Below are 13,536 nucleotides of genomic sequence, written 5' to 3'. Positions count from 1 at the left end.
CAAGAAAAACAGGGTTAGAACGGAAGAAAACCAAGAAAAACAGGGTTAGAGCCAAAAAAAAACAAGAAAAACAGGGTTAGAGCAGAAGAAAACCAAAAAAAGCCGGGTTAGAACGGAAGAAAACCAACAAAAGCCGGGTTAGAGCCGAAAAAAAACAAGAAAAACAGGGTTAGAGCAGAAGAAAACCAAGAAAAGCAGGGTTAGAACAAAAGAAAACTAAGAAAAACAGGGTTAGAGCTGAAAAAAAACAAGAAAAACAAGCTTAGAGCAGAAGAAAACCAAGAAAAGCCGGGTTAGAACGGAAGAAAACCAAGAAAAGCAGGGTTAGAGCCGAAAAAAACCAAGAAAAACAGGGTTAGAGCAGAGGAAAACCAAGAAAAGCCGAATAAGAATGGAAGAAAACCAAGAAAAACAGGGTTAGAGCAGAAGAAAACCAAGAAAAGCAGGGTTAGAGCGGAAGAAAACCAAGAGAAGCCGGGTTAGAGCGGAAGAAAACCAAGAAAAGCAGGGTTAGAACGGAAGAAAACCAAGAAAAGCAGGGTTACAGCAGAATAAAACGAAGAAAAGCAGGCTTAAAGCCGAAAAAAACCAAGAAAAACAGGGTTAGAACAGAAGAAAACCAAGAAAACCCGGGTGAGAACGGAAGAAAACCAAGAAAAACAGGGTTAGAACGGAAGAAAACCAAGAAAAACAGGGTTAGAGCCGAAAAAAAACAAGAAAAACAGGGTTAGAGCAGAAGAAAACCAAAAAAAGCCGGGTTAGAACGGAAGAAAACCAAGAAAAGCAGGGTTAGAGCCGATGAAAACCAAGAAAAACAGGGTTAGAGCGGAAGAAAACCAAGAAAAGCAGGGTTAGAACGGAAGAAAACCAAGAAAAGCAGGGTTAGAGCGGAAGAAAACCAAGAAAAGCAGGCTTAATGCCAAAAAAACCAAGAAAAACAGGGTTAGAACAGAAGAAAACCAAGAAAAGCCGGGTTAGAACGGAAGAAAACCATGAAAAGCCGGGTTTGAACAGAAGAAAACAAAGAAAAACAGTGTTAGAGCCGAAAGAAAACAAGAAAAACAGGGTTAGAGCAGAAGAAAACCAAGAAAAGCCGGGTTAGAACGGAAGAATACCAAGAAAAACAGGGATACAGACGAAAAAAACCAAGAAAAAAAGGGTTAGAGCGGAAGAAAACCAAGAAAAGCCGGGTTAGAACGGAGGAAAACCAAGAAAAAACAGGGTTAGAGCCGAAAAAAACCAAGAAAAACAGGCTTAGAGCACAAGAAAACCAAGAAAAGCCGGGTTAGAACGGAAGAAAACCAAGAAAAGCAGGGTTAGAACTGAAGAAAACCAAGAAAAGCAGGGTTCGAGTGGAAGAAAACCAAGAAAAACAGGGTTAGACCACAAGAAAACCAAGAAAAACAGGGTTAGAGCAGAAGAAAACCAAGAAAAGCCGGGTAAGAACGGAAGAAAACCAAGAAAAACAGGGTTAGAGCAGAAGAAAACCAAGAAAAGCAGGGTTAGAGCGGAAGAAAACCAAGAAAAGGAGGGTTAGAAAGGAAGAAAACAAAGAAAGACAGGGTTAGAGCGGAAGAAAACGAAGAAAAGCCGGGTAAGAACGGAAGAAAACCAAGAAAAGCCGGGTAAGAACGGAAGAAAACCAAGAAAAACAGGGTTAGAGCGGAAGAAAACCAAGAAAAGCAGGGTTAGAGCGGAAGAAAACCAAGAAAAGCAGGGTTAGAGCGGAAGAAAACCAAGAAAAGCAGGGTTATAGCGGAAGAAAACCAAGAAAAGCAGGCTTAAAGCCGAAAAAAACCAAGAAAAACAGGGTTAGAAAAGAAGAAAACCAAGAAAAGCCGGGTTAGAACGGAAGTAAACGAAGAAAAACGGGGTTAGAACGGAAGAAAAACAAGAAAAACAGGGTTAGAGCGGAAGAAAACCAAGAAAAGCAGGGTTAGAACGGAAGAAAACCAAGAAAAGCAGGGTTAGAACGGAAGAAAACCAAGAAAGACAGGGTTGGAGCCGAAAAAAACCAAGAAAAACAGACTTAGAGCAGCAGAAAACCAAGAAAAGCCGGGTTAGAACGGAAGAAAACCAGGAAAAGCCGGGTTAGAACGGAAGAAAACCAAGAAAAACAGGGTTAGAGCCGAAAAAAAACAAGAAAAACAGGGTTAGAGCAGAAGAAAACCAAGAAAAGCCGGGTTAGAACGGAAGAAAACCAAGAAAAACAGGTTTAGAACAGAAGAAAACCAAGAAAAGCCGGGTTAGAACGGAAGAAAACCAAGAAAAGCCGGGTTAGAACGGAAGAAAACCAAGAAAAACAGGGTTAGAGCCGTAAAAAACCAAGAAAAACAGGGTTAGAGCAGAAGGAAACCAAGAAAAGCCGGGTTAGAACGGATGAAAACCAAGAAAAACAATGTTAGAGCCGAAAAAAAACAAGAAAAACAGGTATAGAGCAGAAGAAAACCAAGAAAAGCCGGGTTAGAACGGAAGAAAACCAAGAAAAGCAGGGTTAGAGCCGAAAAAAACCAAGAAAAACAGGGTTAGAGCAGAAGAAAACCAAGAAAAGCCGGGTAAGAACGGAAGAAAACCAAGAAAAACAGGGTTAGAGCAGAAGAAAACCAAGAAAAGCAGGGTTAGAGCGGAAGAAAACCAAGAGAAGCAGGGTTAGAGCGGAAGAAAACCAAGAAAAGCAGGGTTAGAACGGAAGAAAACCAAGAAAAGCAGGGTTACAGCAGAAGAAAACCAAGAAAAGCAGGCTTAAAGCCGAAAAAAACCAAGAAAAACAGGGTTAGAACAGAAGAAAACCAAGTAAAGCCGGGTGAGAACGGAAGAATACCAAGAAAAGCCGGGTTAGAATGGAAGAAAACCAAGAAAAACAGGGATAGAGCCGAAGAAAAACAAGAAAAACAGGGTTAGAGCAGAAGAAAACCAAAAAAAGCCGGGTTAGAACGGAAGAAAACCAAGAAAAGCAGGGTTAGAGCCGAAGAAAACCAAGAAAAACAGGGTTAGAGCCGAAAAAAAACAAGAAAAAGAGAGTTAGAGGAGAAGAAAACCAAGAAAAGCCGGGTTAGAATGGAACAAAACCAAGAAAAGTAGGGTTAGAGCGGAAGAAAACCAAGAAAAGGAGGGTTAGAAAGGAAGAAAACAAAGAAAGACAGGGTTAGAGCGGAAGAAAACCAAGAAAAGCCGGGTAAGAACGGAAGAAAACCAAGAAAAACAGGGTTAGAGCAGATGAAAACCAAGAAAAGCAGGGTTAGAGCGGAAGAAAACCAAGAAAAGCAGGGTTAGAGCGGAAGAAAACCTCATCTACTCATCGTCACATTCCAACATGGTTCCTTGTGTAACTCTATTGATACCTCCACATCTACATACAGCTTCATTTTCAAACATCAGCTCCATGTCCCCCCCCAGACACCTCAACATCCCCCCCCCAAACATCTCTGCCCCCCATCAGCTCAGCATTATTCAAGTATCAGAGCCAGAACTCACCTCCTGTAGTGCTGTTCTAGGCCGAGCAACGTGATGGCGGAGAAGCCAAGTCCTGCAGCTCCATCCAGCAGCTCTTGGTCCAAGGCAGCAACAGAGCAGAAGAGCTTCTTCATGTGGGTAGATGTGACCTCAGCGAGGAGCTCCAGCAAATACCTGCTGCCCCACGGTGACAGCCCTTATATGAGCACCAGGAGGGGGCGGAGCCAGCCCTGCAGCCAATCAGGTGCATTGCCTGCACTTGGGCTGTACTGCTGTGTCCCCGCCCCATCATGGCTTCCAACCATGACTAAGCATTTCTATTATATCACCCTGATTATATAATAATTATCATCGTCCCCATGACCCCCCATCGTTCCAATGTCTCCCCAGCATCTACCCTAGAGCGGTGCCCACAGTGTCACCCCATTGCAAGAGTGAGATCTGCACCCCCGTGTCCATATACTGTGCTGTTGTTTCTCCTCTATCCACAACCCTCCCCTATAAGAACAAATAAATATAATTACTCACCTGTTACTGTTTTGTTTTTGTCTTTGTTCTTGAATGGGGATGTTATGTAACATCCTGATTGGGCACCTGCTGAGGGGAGGGGCCCACCCCATGGGCACAGGTGGGGGCCGTTGAGGGGTGGACTGTGATTGGTTGGAGCCTGGCTCCTCCCCTCCTTGACTGGTATTTAAGGGCTGGGAAGGGCAGGGGGCAGCATCAGTTCCAGCTCGGTGCTCCTATGGGAGCATTGAGGGAGAGGATTCTCCTTCCTGCTGCTTTTGAGGTCTGGATGCCATATGGGATGGGACTCTGCTTGGAGATCCTTTCCTTTGGGGTCAATGGTGAGTCTTTGGCTTTGCAATGGGGTAAGGAATTTCTTCTTTATTACTGGACTGATATCTTCTCCTTTTGATTGCTCCTAACAGCACTTATGGATGGGGGTGAGAAGGAGCTATATCTACTTATGGATGGGTATGAGAAGGAGCTGTATCTAAAGCCTCCTTCCTTTGGATGGAGGGCTCAGCCTTCACAATGGGGTGAGCGATCCCTTCTTTATTGCAGGGTTTGGGGGTGTTATGGGTCACTTTGGGATGCTCCATCCCTAGAGGTGTTTGAGGCTGTGGGACCTTGGTGTGGTGGTTGGTGACTGTCCCCATAGCAGGGGGTTGAATGGAGATGGTCATTCTTGTTCTCAGTGCTGATCATCATTTGATTCTATGCTCATATATTGCAGAGTGTCAGCCCCAGTGCTGGCTCCTATGGGGCGTTGTTCATCACTATCTCCACCTGGACATGGAGCCATTGGCTGCTGCTCTCTGGACTCGGTTCTACAGCCAGTTCTTCATCCATCTCATCATCTTCCCGCCCACTTGGTGTCTTCATCACTTGGACATGAGGATGGTGTGGGGTCCTGCATCAGAGGCCTTGGTGAAGTCTAAGTAGATGATATCAGCAGCTCTTCCTTCGTCTGCTGATGTATCAGTGCCATCATAGAAGTCTATGAGGTCAGTCAAGGAGCATTTGCCCTTGGTGAGGCTGTGTTGGTTCTCCATCGTCACCTCCTGCCTTCCATGAGCCCTGAGTCCTTCTATGAGATCTCCATCATCACCTCCTGCCTTCCATGAGCCCTGGGTCCTTCTATGAGGATCTCCATCATCACCTCCTGCCTCCATGAGCCCTGGGTCCTTCTATGAGGATCTCCATCATCACCTCCTGTTTCCATGAGCCCTGTGTCCTTCTATGAGGATCTCCATCATCACCTCCTGCCTTCCATGAGCCCTGGGTCCTTCTATGAGGATCTCCATCATCACCTCCTGCCTTCAATGAGCCCTGTGTCCTTCTATGAGGATCTCCATCATCACCTCCTGCCTTCCATGAGCCCTGGGTCCTTCTATGAGGATCTGCTTTGTGGTCATTCCCAGCACAGCAGTGGGACCGATGGCTCAGCCGTTCCTGGGCTCATCCCTTCTACCTTCCTACAAAGGAGCGCCATGTTGGCCGTGTTTCTGCTCACCGGACTGCACCCCATTGTCACCACTTCTCAGTCTGCGATGCATCTCATCTGGACTCATAGACTGTTTGATTTCAGGACCTTGGTTGGTCTTGCACTGGGTTGTTGACCTTATAAGGTCCAATGGGGTCTTATGTGGGGCCCTATTGGTTCCAATGGGGTCTCATGGGGCCCTCTTGGTTCCAACATCCCTCCCTACCAACCCCAAGGTGAGTGCTGTGTCTATGAGCTGCCCTGCAGATGTGGGCAGTGCCTTCATTGTTGTGTTGTGTCCAACAGGTTCCAGCAGAGCACAGAGATGTGCGGCTCCTGTTGAGAGCAGCGAGGAACAGAAACCTGCATTGCCTGGGCCCAGCTTTGCTGATGGTAACTCTCAGCCCAGCAGGTAAGGGCAGCACACACAATTGCTTTTTACCTGTTTCATACTGAGATTGAAGGTAACGTTCCATTATTATAATGATAATGTCTGCTCTCATCCTTCTGCATTCTCTTTTCCTCTGTTCTCTGCTGTTTCTCCAGCATTTCCTGCAGTGTTTCTTTTGTTTTCACTTTATGTTCTGTTCATTCTATGGGCCTTGTTGTTCATTTTGGTGCTTCATTCCCTTCAGCCTTTCATTCCATGTTGGAGTTCCAAGCAGTTTCCTCTGCCCCCCATCTTGATGTTTCTTGTAGTGCCCTTTTGGGCCTTGCCCCCCATCTTGATGTTTCTTGTAGTGCCCTTTTGGGCCTTGCCATCCATCTTGGTGTTTGCTGCAGTTTTCTCTTCAGCTTTGCCCTCCATCTTGATGTTCCTTGCAGTGTTCTTTTGGGCCTTGTCCTCATCTTGATGTTCTGCGTGATGTTCTCTTGGCCCTTGCCATCCATCTTGATGTTTTACATGATCTTTTTTTGGCCCTTGCCCTCCATCTTGATTTTTCAGCAGTTCTGTTTTGGGCCTTGCCCTCTGTTTTGCAGTTCCATGCATTGTTCTTTTAGGCCTTGCCCTAAACCTTGATGTTGTATGTGCCCTTTTGGGCCTTGCTCTCCATCTTGATGCTCCTTTAATGCCCTTTTGGGCCTTGTTCTCCATCTTGCTGTTCCCTGCGATGTTCTCTTGGGCCGTGCCCTCCTTTTTGTTGTTCCTGCAGTGTTCTTTTGCTGTTTCCATTTGGCCTCCTACGCTGCCTTCCCTTTGCCCTCTGTTCTTGGTGTTTCATACCACTCTCCTTGCTGTTGCTTTCCCTTGTGCTTTCCCTTGGCTGTTCTCTTACTGCTGCCCTTGCCTTACTGTTGGTGTTTGCTTTGCTTTTCTTTTGTTGGGGCTTTCTGTGCTTGTACTGCTGCTTTTGGCTCTATGGGGTTTGGTGGGAGGCAGCATTCATGGTAATGTTGACCTGAAGGGAACTTTATGGGATAATTGCAGGAACTTTATGGCCTTAATGGGAAATCTAGTGATAACTGCAGTTTTCTGTAGAGTATCTGTAAATCTAACCCTTTGTTTTTAATTCTATTAATTCTAATAATAGTGTAAAATACCACTTTTAAAGTAATTGCACCTTTAACCTTAGAAATAGCATTACTTCTATTTCTAATAGTATTTATTCTATCCCTAATAGCATGGATTCTATCCTACTGATGAGAGGAGCGAGGAACAGAAACCTGCATTGCCTGGAATGCTCCAGAACCAGCTTTGCTGATGGTAACTCTCAGCCCAGCAGGTAAGGGCAGCACACACAATTGCTTTTTACCTGTTCCATACTGAGATTGAAGGTAACGTTCCATTATTATAATGATAATGTCTGCTCTCATCCTTCTGCATTCTCTTTTCCTCTGTTCTCTGCTGTTTCTCCAGCATTTCCTGCAGTGTTTCCTTTGTTCTCACTTTATGTTCTGTTCATTCTATGGGCCTTGTTGTTCATTTTGGTGCTTCATTCCCTTCAGCCTTTCATTCCATGTTGGAGTTCCAAGCAGTTTCCTCTGCTGCCTTGCCCTCCATCTTGATCATCTTCCCAATGTTCTTTTGGGCCTTGCCCCCCATCTTGATGTTTCTTGTAGTGCCCTTTTGGGCCTTGCCATCCATCTTGGTGTTTGCTGCAGTTTTCTCTTCAGCTTTGCCCTCCATCTTGATGTTCCTTGCAGTGTTCTTTTGGGCCTTGTCCTCATCTTGATGTTCTGCGTGATGTTCTCTTAGGCCTTGCCATCCATCTTGATGCTTTACGTGATCTTTTTTTGGCCCTTGTCCTCCATCTTGATGTTTCAGCAGTTCTGTTTCGGGCCTTGCCCTCTGTTTTGCAGTTCCATTAAGCGTTCTTTTAGGCCTTGCCCCCCATCTTGATGTTTCTTGTAGTGCCCTTTTGGGCCTTGTTCTCCATCTTGATGTTTTACATGGTCTTTTTTGGCCCTTGCCCTCCATCTTGATGTTTCAGCAGTGCTGTTTTGGGCCTTGCCCTCTGTTTTGCAGTTCCATGCAGCATTCTTTTAGGCCTTGCCCTACATCTTGATGTTGTATGTGCCCTTTTGGGCCTTGTTCTCCATCTTGATGTTCCCTGCCATGTTCTTTATGGCCTTGCTCTATTTTGCAGTTCCATGCAGCATTCTTTTGGGCCTTGCCCTCTGTTTCATTGTTCCCTTTGTTGTTGTCTTGGCTCTCCACGCTGTTTTCCCTTTGGCCTTTGTTCTTGGTGCTCCCTATAATGGTCTGTTTGCTGTTGCTTTTGCTTTGGTTTCCCTTGGCTTTCCTTCTTTCTTTTGCCCTTGCCTTACCCTTGGCTGCCTTTCTGTGGTTGTTCTGCTTGTGTTTGGGATTTGTGTTAATGTTTTGTTTGTGTTAATGTTGATCTGCTCCCCCGGCTTAATGCGGGTTGTAGTGATAAAGTCTGTAACCTGTATTTGTTAATGGAACTGATATTTACCTAATATTTACCCAATACTAAAGGTGTCTGTTATGATAAATGCAGCCATAAAAGTGATGCTCAGTGCTTTATGTGAAAGTTACTTTAATTATGATCGTAGTGTGGGATACAATTGTTAAACTTACTGCAAATTTAGACTTAAAAGTAGCATTAATTATATCCATAATAGCAATTAATTATATCCCTAATAGCATTAATTCTATCCCTAATAACATTAATTGTATCCCAGTGCCTTCATTGCCGTGTTGTGTCCAACAGGTTCCAGCAGAGCACAGAGATGTGCGGCTCCTGATGAGAGCAGCGAGGAACAGAAACCTGCATTGCTTGGACCCAGCTTTGTGATGGTAACTCTCAGCCCAGCAGGTAAGGGCAGCACATAGCAATTGGTTTTTACTTGTTACGTACTGAGATGCGAGGTTAGTGTTTTTGACTTCATTTTTGCACTCCGTGGTGTCCTATGGGCTGTCTGTGCTTGTCCTACTGTGTTGTCTTTGTGTTTGGTCTTTGCTGTTGCTCAGTTGTTTCTTGCAGTGTTTTTCTTGCTCTCCATTTTGACATTCTTTGAGGCATTCTCTTAGGCCTTGCCCTCCATTTTGGCGTTCCTTGCATCATTCTTTTGGACTTTGCCGTCCATTTAGGCATCCATTGCATCCTTCTTTTGGACTTTGTAGTCCATTTAGGCATCCATTGCATCATTCTTTTGGACTTTGCTGTCCATTTAGGCATCCATTGCATCATTCTTTTGGACTTTGCAGTCCATTTTGCCATTCCTTTTCTTGTTCTCTTGGGCTTTGCCCTCCTTTTCAGTGTTCCCTGCATCCTTTTGTCGGGCCTTGCCCAATATTTTGATATTCTCTTGGGTGCTTTCTTCCATTTTGCAGTTTCCTGCATCATTTTCTTGCGCCTTTATGTCCCTATTCCTGTTCTCTGCAGTGTTTTGTGTTGTATTATGTTTTGTTTTGATGTTTTTTGTGCTGCTCTTTTGGGCCTTGCTGTTCATTTTGGCATTCTCTGTGTTCTTCTTTTGTACTTTTAGCTCCATTTTGGTGGTTTTTGTAGCAGATTATTGGGCCTTGCCCACTATTTTACATTTTCATGTCCCTCTTGTTTCAGCCCATTGATCTAACTATCTCTTTTTCTTCCTTAGGGCCCTTATATTCCCTGGCTGATGGATGTTCCCCTTTGATGCAGCGCTCCATGCTGCCATGCAGGCGTTCAATAAAGCTTTGGGGGGCTGACGATCCATCACAACAGCACATCAGCTACATGTTAGTCAATTAACCTCCATTTAATTGGAATTAGCTTTTAAGTTCTGTTAACCAATTTGGTTTAAGGTTTGCGTTCAGTTAACCTTACCCAAATTGGTTTTAGGTTTGACATCACACTTAAACAAATTGGTTTTAGCTTAGTAATCTATTAACTTCACCCACATTGGGTTTTGTTTTGTAATCATTTAACTGCAACTAAATTGGTTTTTGATTTGTTGTTAATTAATCTTAATCAAATTGGTTATAGCTTTTTAATTAATTCTTTTAACAAATTTGGCTTTAGCTTTCAATCAGTCATTGTTAATCAAATTGGCTTTAATTTTGCCATTATTTTTAATTAAATTGGCTTTAGTTTTAGCTTTACAACCATTGAAGTTTAATCTAATTGGCTGTAGCTTTGCAGTCTATCTATGTTAATTGAATTGGCTTTAGCAAAAGTTTAAACTAATTGGCTTTAACTTTGCTATTACTTAACCTTAACCAAATTGGTTTAAGGTTTGATTTCAATTAATATCAGCCAAATTGGCTTTATTTATCCTTGCTTACGGGGCTGGGCTAGCCCATTTTTTTTCTATCCGGGCTAACCCAGCCCCGTAACCTACATTTAAGGCCTGAGGGAGCCGAGTTGCTTCCCGGCCACTCTTTGACTTGTGCCCATTTGCGGCCACTCTTTGACTTGCGCCCATTTGGGGCCATTATGAGATTTACGCTGATTTCAGCGTGTGCAATTATTTTTTGTCAACCAAATTGGCTTTTGTATTGGACTCAATTAATTTCAACCCAAATTGGCTTTAGCTTTGCATTCAATTATTGTCAACCAAATTGGATTTTGCTTTGGAATCTAATTATCTAATTCAGATTGGCTTAAGTTTTGCAATCAATTAATCTCAGCTAAATTGGCTTTAGGTTTAAAATTAATTTATGTCAACTAAATTGGCTTCAAATTGACTCAAATTGACTCAAATTGACTCAAATTGACTCAAATTGACTCAAATTGACTCAAATTGACTCAAATTGACTCAAATTGACTCAAATTGACTCAAATTAACTCAATTTAATTGGCTTTATTTTTGAAATCAAATTATTTTAGCCAAATTGGCTTTATTTATCCTTGCTTACGGGGCTGGGCTAGCCCATTTTTTTTCTATCTGGGCTAACCCAGCCCCGTAACCACTATCTATGGCCTGAGGGAGCCGAGTTGCTTCCCGGCCACTCTTTGACTTGTGCCCATTTGCGGCCACTCTTTGACTTGCGCCCATTTGCGGCCATTATGAGAGTTACGCTGGTTTCAGCGCTGTGCTGCCATTTTGAATGTGCCACATTGGCTTTAGCTTTGCAGTCAATTATTGTTAACCAAATTGGCTTTAATACTGAGTCCATTCATGTTTGCATTATTGATTTCAATTTTGCCTTGCTGTGTATGTAATGTGCTGATGCTGTAATTGTACCTTGTGCCATGCAATGTTCTGTATATTTGGATGCTGTAATTGTACCTTGTGCCATGCAATGCACTGTATATTTGGATGCTGTAATTGTACCTTGTGCCATGCAATGTACTGTGTATTTGGATGCTGTAATTGTACCTTGTGCCATGCAATGTACTGTGTATTTGGATGCTGTAATTGTACCTTGTGCCATGCAATGTTCTGTGTATTTGGATGCTGTAATTGTACCTTGTGCCATGCAATGTACTGTGTATTTGGATGCTGTAATTGTACCTTGTGCCATGCAATGTACTGTGTATTTGGATGCTGTAATTGTACCTTGTGTTATGCAATGTTCTGTATATTTGGATGCTGTGTCTGTAACCCGGGATGGACACTTTGCTGTGTATATGGATGTTGGACATGTAAATGTATTGTGCAATGTGCTGTATATGGATGTTGTACATGTAAATGTATTGTGCAATGTGCTGTATATGGATGTTGTACATGTACAATGTATTGTGCAATGTGCTCTATGTGTTGATGTGATGGTTGAACATTGTGCTGTGCCATGTTCTCAGTGTATCAATGCTGTGCCTGTAAACTGTGTTGTGCTCTGTATTGACTGTGCTGATGTTTGTACTCAATACTGGGATCTTGTGCGTTGTATCTTGTGCTATTTGTACTGCATATCTGGATGTTGTGCCATGTACTGAACTGCTGTATCCACTTTGTGCTTGTAAATATGATGTTGTTGCTGTATTGTGTTTGTACTATTGTATGAGTTGTGTATTGTGTTGATGGAGCTGTAATAAAGAAACAGTTGTGGTGTGTCGTTAATTGTCATCTGCAGGCGATGGAGCAGAATCTAAGGTAGGTGTGACAGGTAAGTGGGGCATGGTAGCACTAGAAGGGCTGTTAGTTCAGTGTATGTAGTTGTTGTAGTTGTTCAGGTTGATTCTGAGTTCGGTTGTAGCTGCAGTAAGTCAGATTGTGTGTGTAGTTGGTCACATGGTCAGTGCAGTTGGTGATGAACTTAGTTTGTGAGTGTAGCTGTGCAAGTTGTTGGTGAACTTAGTTTGTTGGAGCTGGTTGCCTTGTTGTTGTAGTTGGTCATGTTGTGTGTGAACTTTGTTGGCAGAGTAGCTCAGTTTTGTGCTGAATGTTGTTGGTGAGTGTAGCTGGTCCAGAAAGTGGTGATGTAGAGTTATAAGTGTAGTTGCTCAAGTTGCTGCTTAACTTAGTGGTAAGGAAAATTTCCTGTGACTAGAATAGGGTTAGGGTTAGGGTTAGGGTTAGGGTTAGGGTTAGGGTTAGGGTTAGGGTTAGGGTTAGGGTTAGGGTTAGGGTTAGGGTTAGGGTTAGGGTTAGGGTTAGGGTTAGGGTTAGGGTTAGGGTTAGGGTTAGGGTTAGGGTTAGGGTTAGGGTTAGGGTTAGGGTTAGGGTTAGGGTTAGGGTTAGGGTTAGGGTTAGGGTTAGGGTTAGGGTTAGGGTTAGGGTTAGGGTTAGGGTTAGGGTTAGGGTTAGGGTTAGGGTTAGGGTTAGGGTTAGGGTTAGGGTTAGGGTTAGGGTTAGGGTTAGGGTTAGGGTTAGGGTTAGGGTTAGGGTTAGGGTTAGGGTTAGGGTTAGGGTTAGGGTTAGGGTTAGGGTTAGGGTTAGGGTTAGGGTTAGGGTTAGGGTTAGGGTTAGGGTTAGGGTTAGGGTTAGGGTTAGGGTTAGGGTTAGGGTTAGGGTTAGGGTTAGGGTTAGGGTTAGGGTTAGGGTTAGGGTTAGGGTTAGGGTTAGGGTTAGGGTTAGGGTTAGGGTTAGGGTTAGGGTTAGGGTTAGGGTTAGGGTTAGGGTTAGGGTTAGGGTTAGGGTTAGGGTTAGGGTTAGGGTTAGGGTTAGGGTTAGGGTTAGGGTTAGGGTTAGGGTTAGGGTTAGGGTTAGGGTTAGGGTTAGGGTTAGGGTTAGGGTTAGGGTTAGGGTTAGGGTTAGGGTTAGGGTTAGGGTTAGGGTTAGGGTTAGGGTTAGGGTTAGGGTTAGGGTTAGGGTTAGGGTTAGGGTTAGGGTTAGGGTTAGGGTTAGGGTTAGGGTTAGGGTTAGGGTTAGGGTTAGGGTTAGGGTTAGGGTTAGGGTTAGGGTTAGGGTTAGGGTTAGTGGTTCGGGTTAGGGTTAGGGTTAGGGTTAGGGTTAGGGTTAGGGTTAGGGTTAGGGTTAGGGTTAGGGTTAGGGTTAGGGTTAGGGTTAGGGTTAGGGTTAGGGTTAGGGTTAGGGTTAGGGTTAGGGTTAGGGTTAGGGTTAGGGTTAGGGTTAGGGTTAGGGTTAGGGTTAGGGTTAGGGTTAGGGTTAGGGTTAGGGTTAGGGTTAGGGTTAGGGTTAGGGTTAGGGTTAGGGTTAGGGTTAGGGTTAGGGTTAGGGTTAGGGTTAGGGTTAGGGTTAGGGTTAGGGTAGGGTTAGGGTTAGGGTTAGGGTTAGGGTTGTGGTTAGGGTTAGGAGGGTTA

The 13,536-nt window shown here is 43.9% G+C and overlaps 1 long non-coding RNA gene across 1 annotated transcript; it reads left to right on the top strand.

Annotated features, from left to right (window-relative positions):
* The first annotated feature begins 4,698 nt into the window (after positions 1–4,698).
* LOC146752638 (uncharacterized) lies at positions 4,699–9,979 on the top strand. The gene is made up of 4 exons (XR_014940518.1): positions 4,699–5,855; positions 7,066–7,167; positions 8,620–8,724; positions 9,509–9,979. It is a non-coding gene; the product is annotated as an uncharacterized LOC146752638 (long non-coding RNA).
* The last annotated feature ends 3,557 nt before the right edge of the window (positions 9,980–13,536 follow it).

Source organism: Coturnix japonica, unplaced genomic scaffold, assembly GCF_054131305.1.
Source record: "Coturnix japonica strain WE unplaced genomic scaffold, WE-NBRP24 Scf043, whole genome shotgun sequence".
In the NCBI taxonomy this organism is placed as follows: domain Eukaryota; kingdom Metazoa; phylum Chordata; class Aves; order Galliformes; family Phasianidae; genus Coturnix; species Coturnix japonica.
This window is presented reverse-complemented; position numbering and strand designations above follow the sequence as displayed.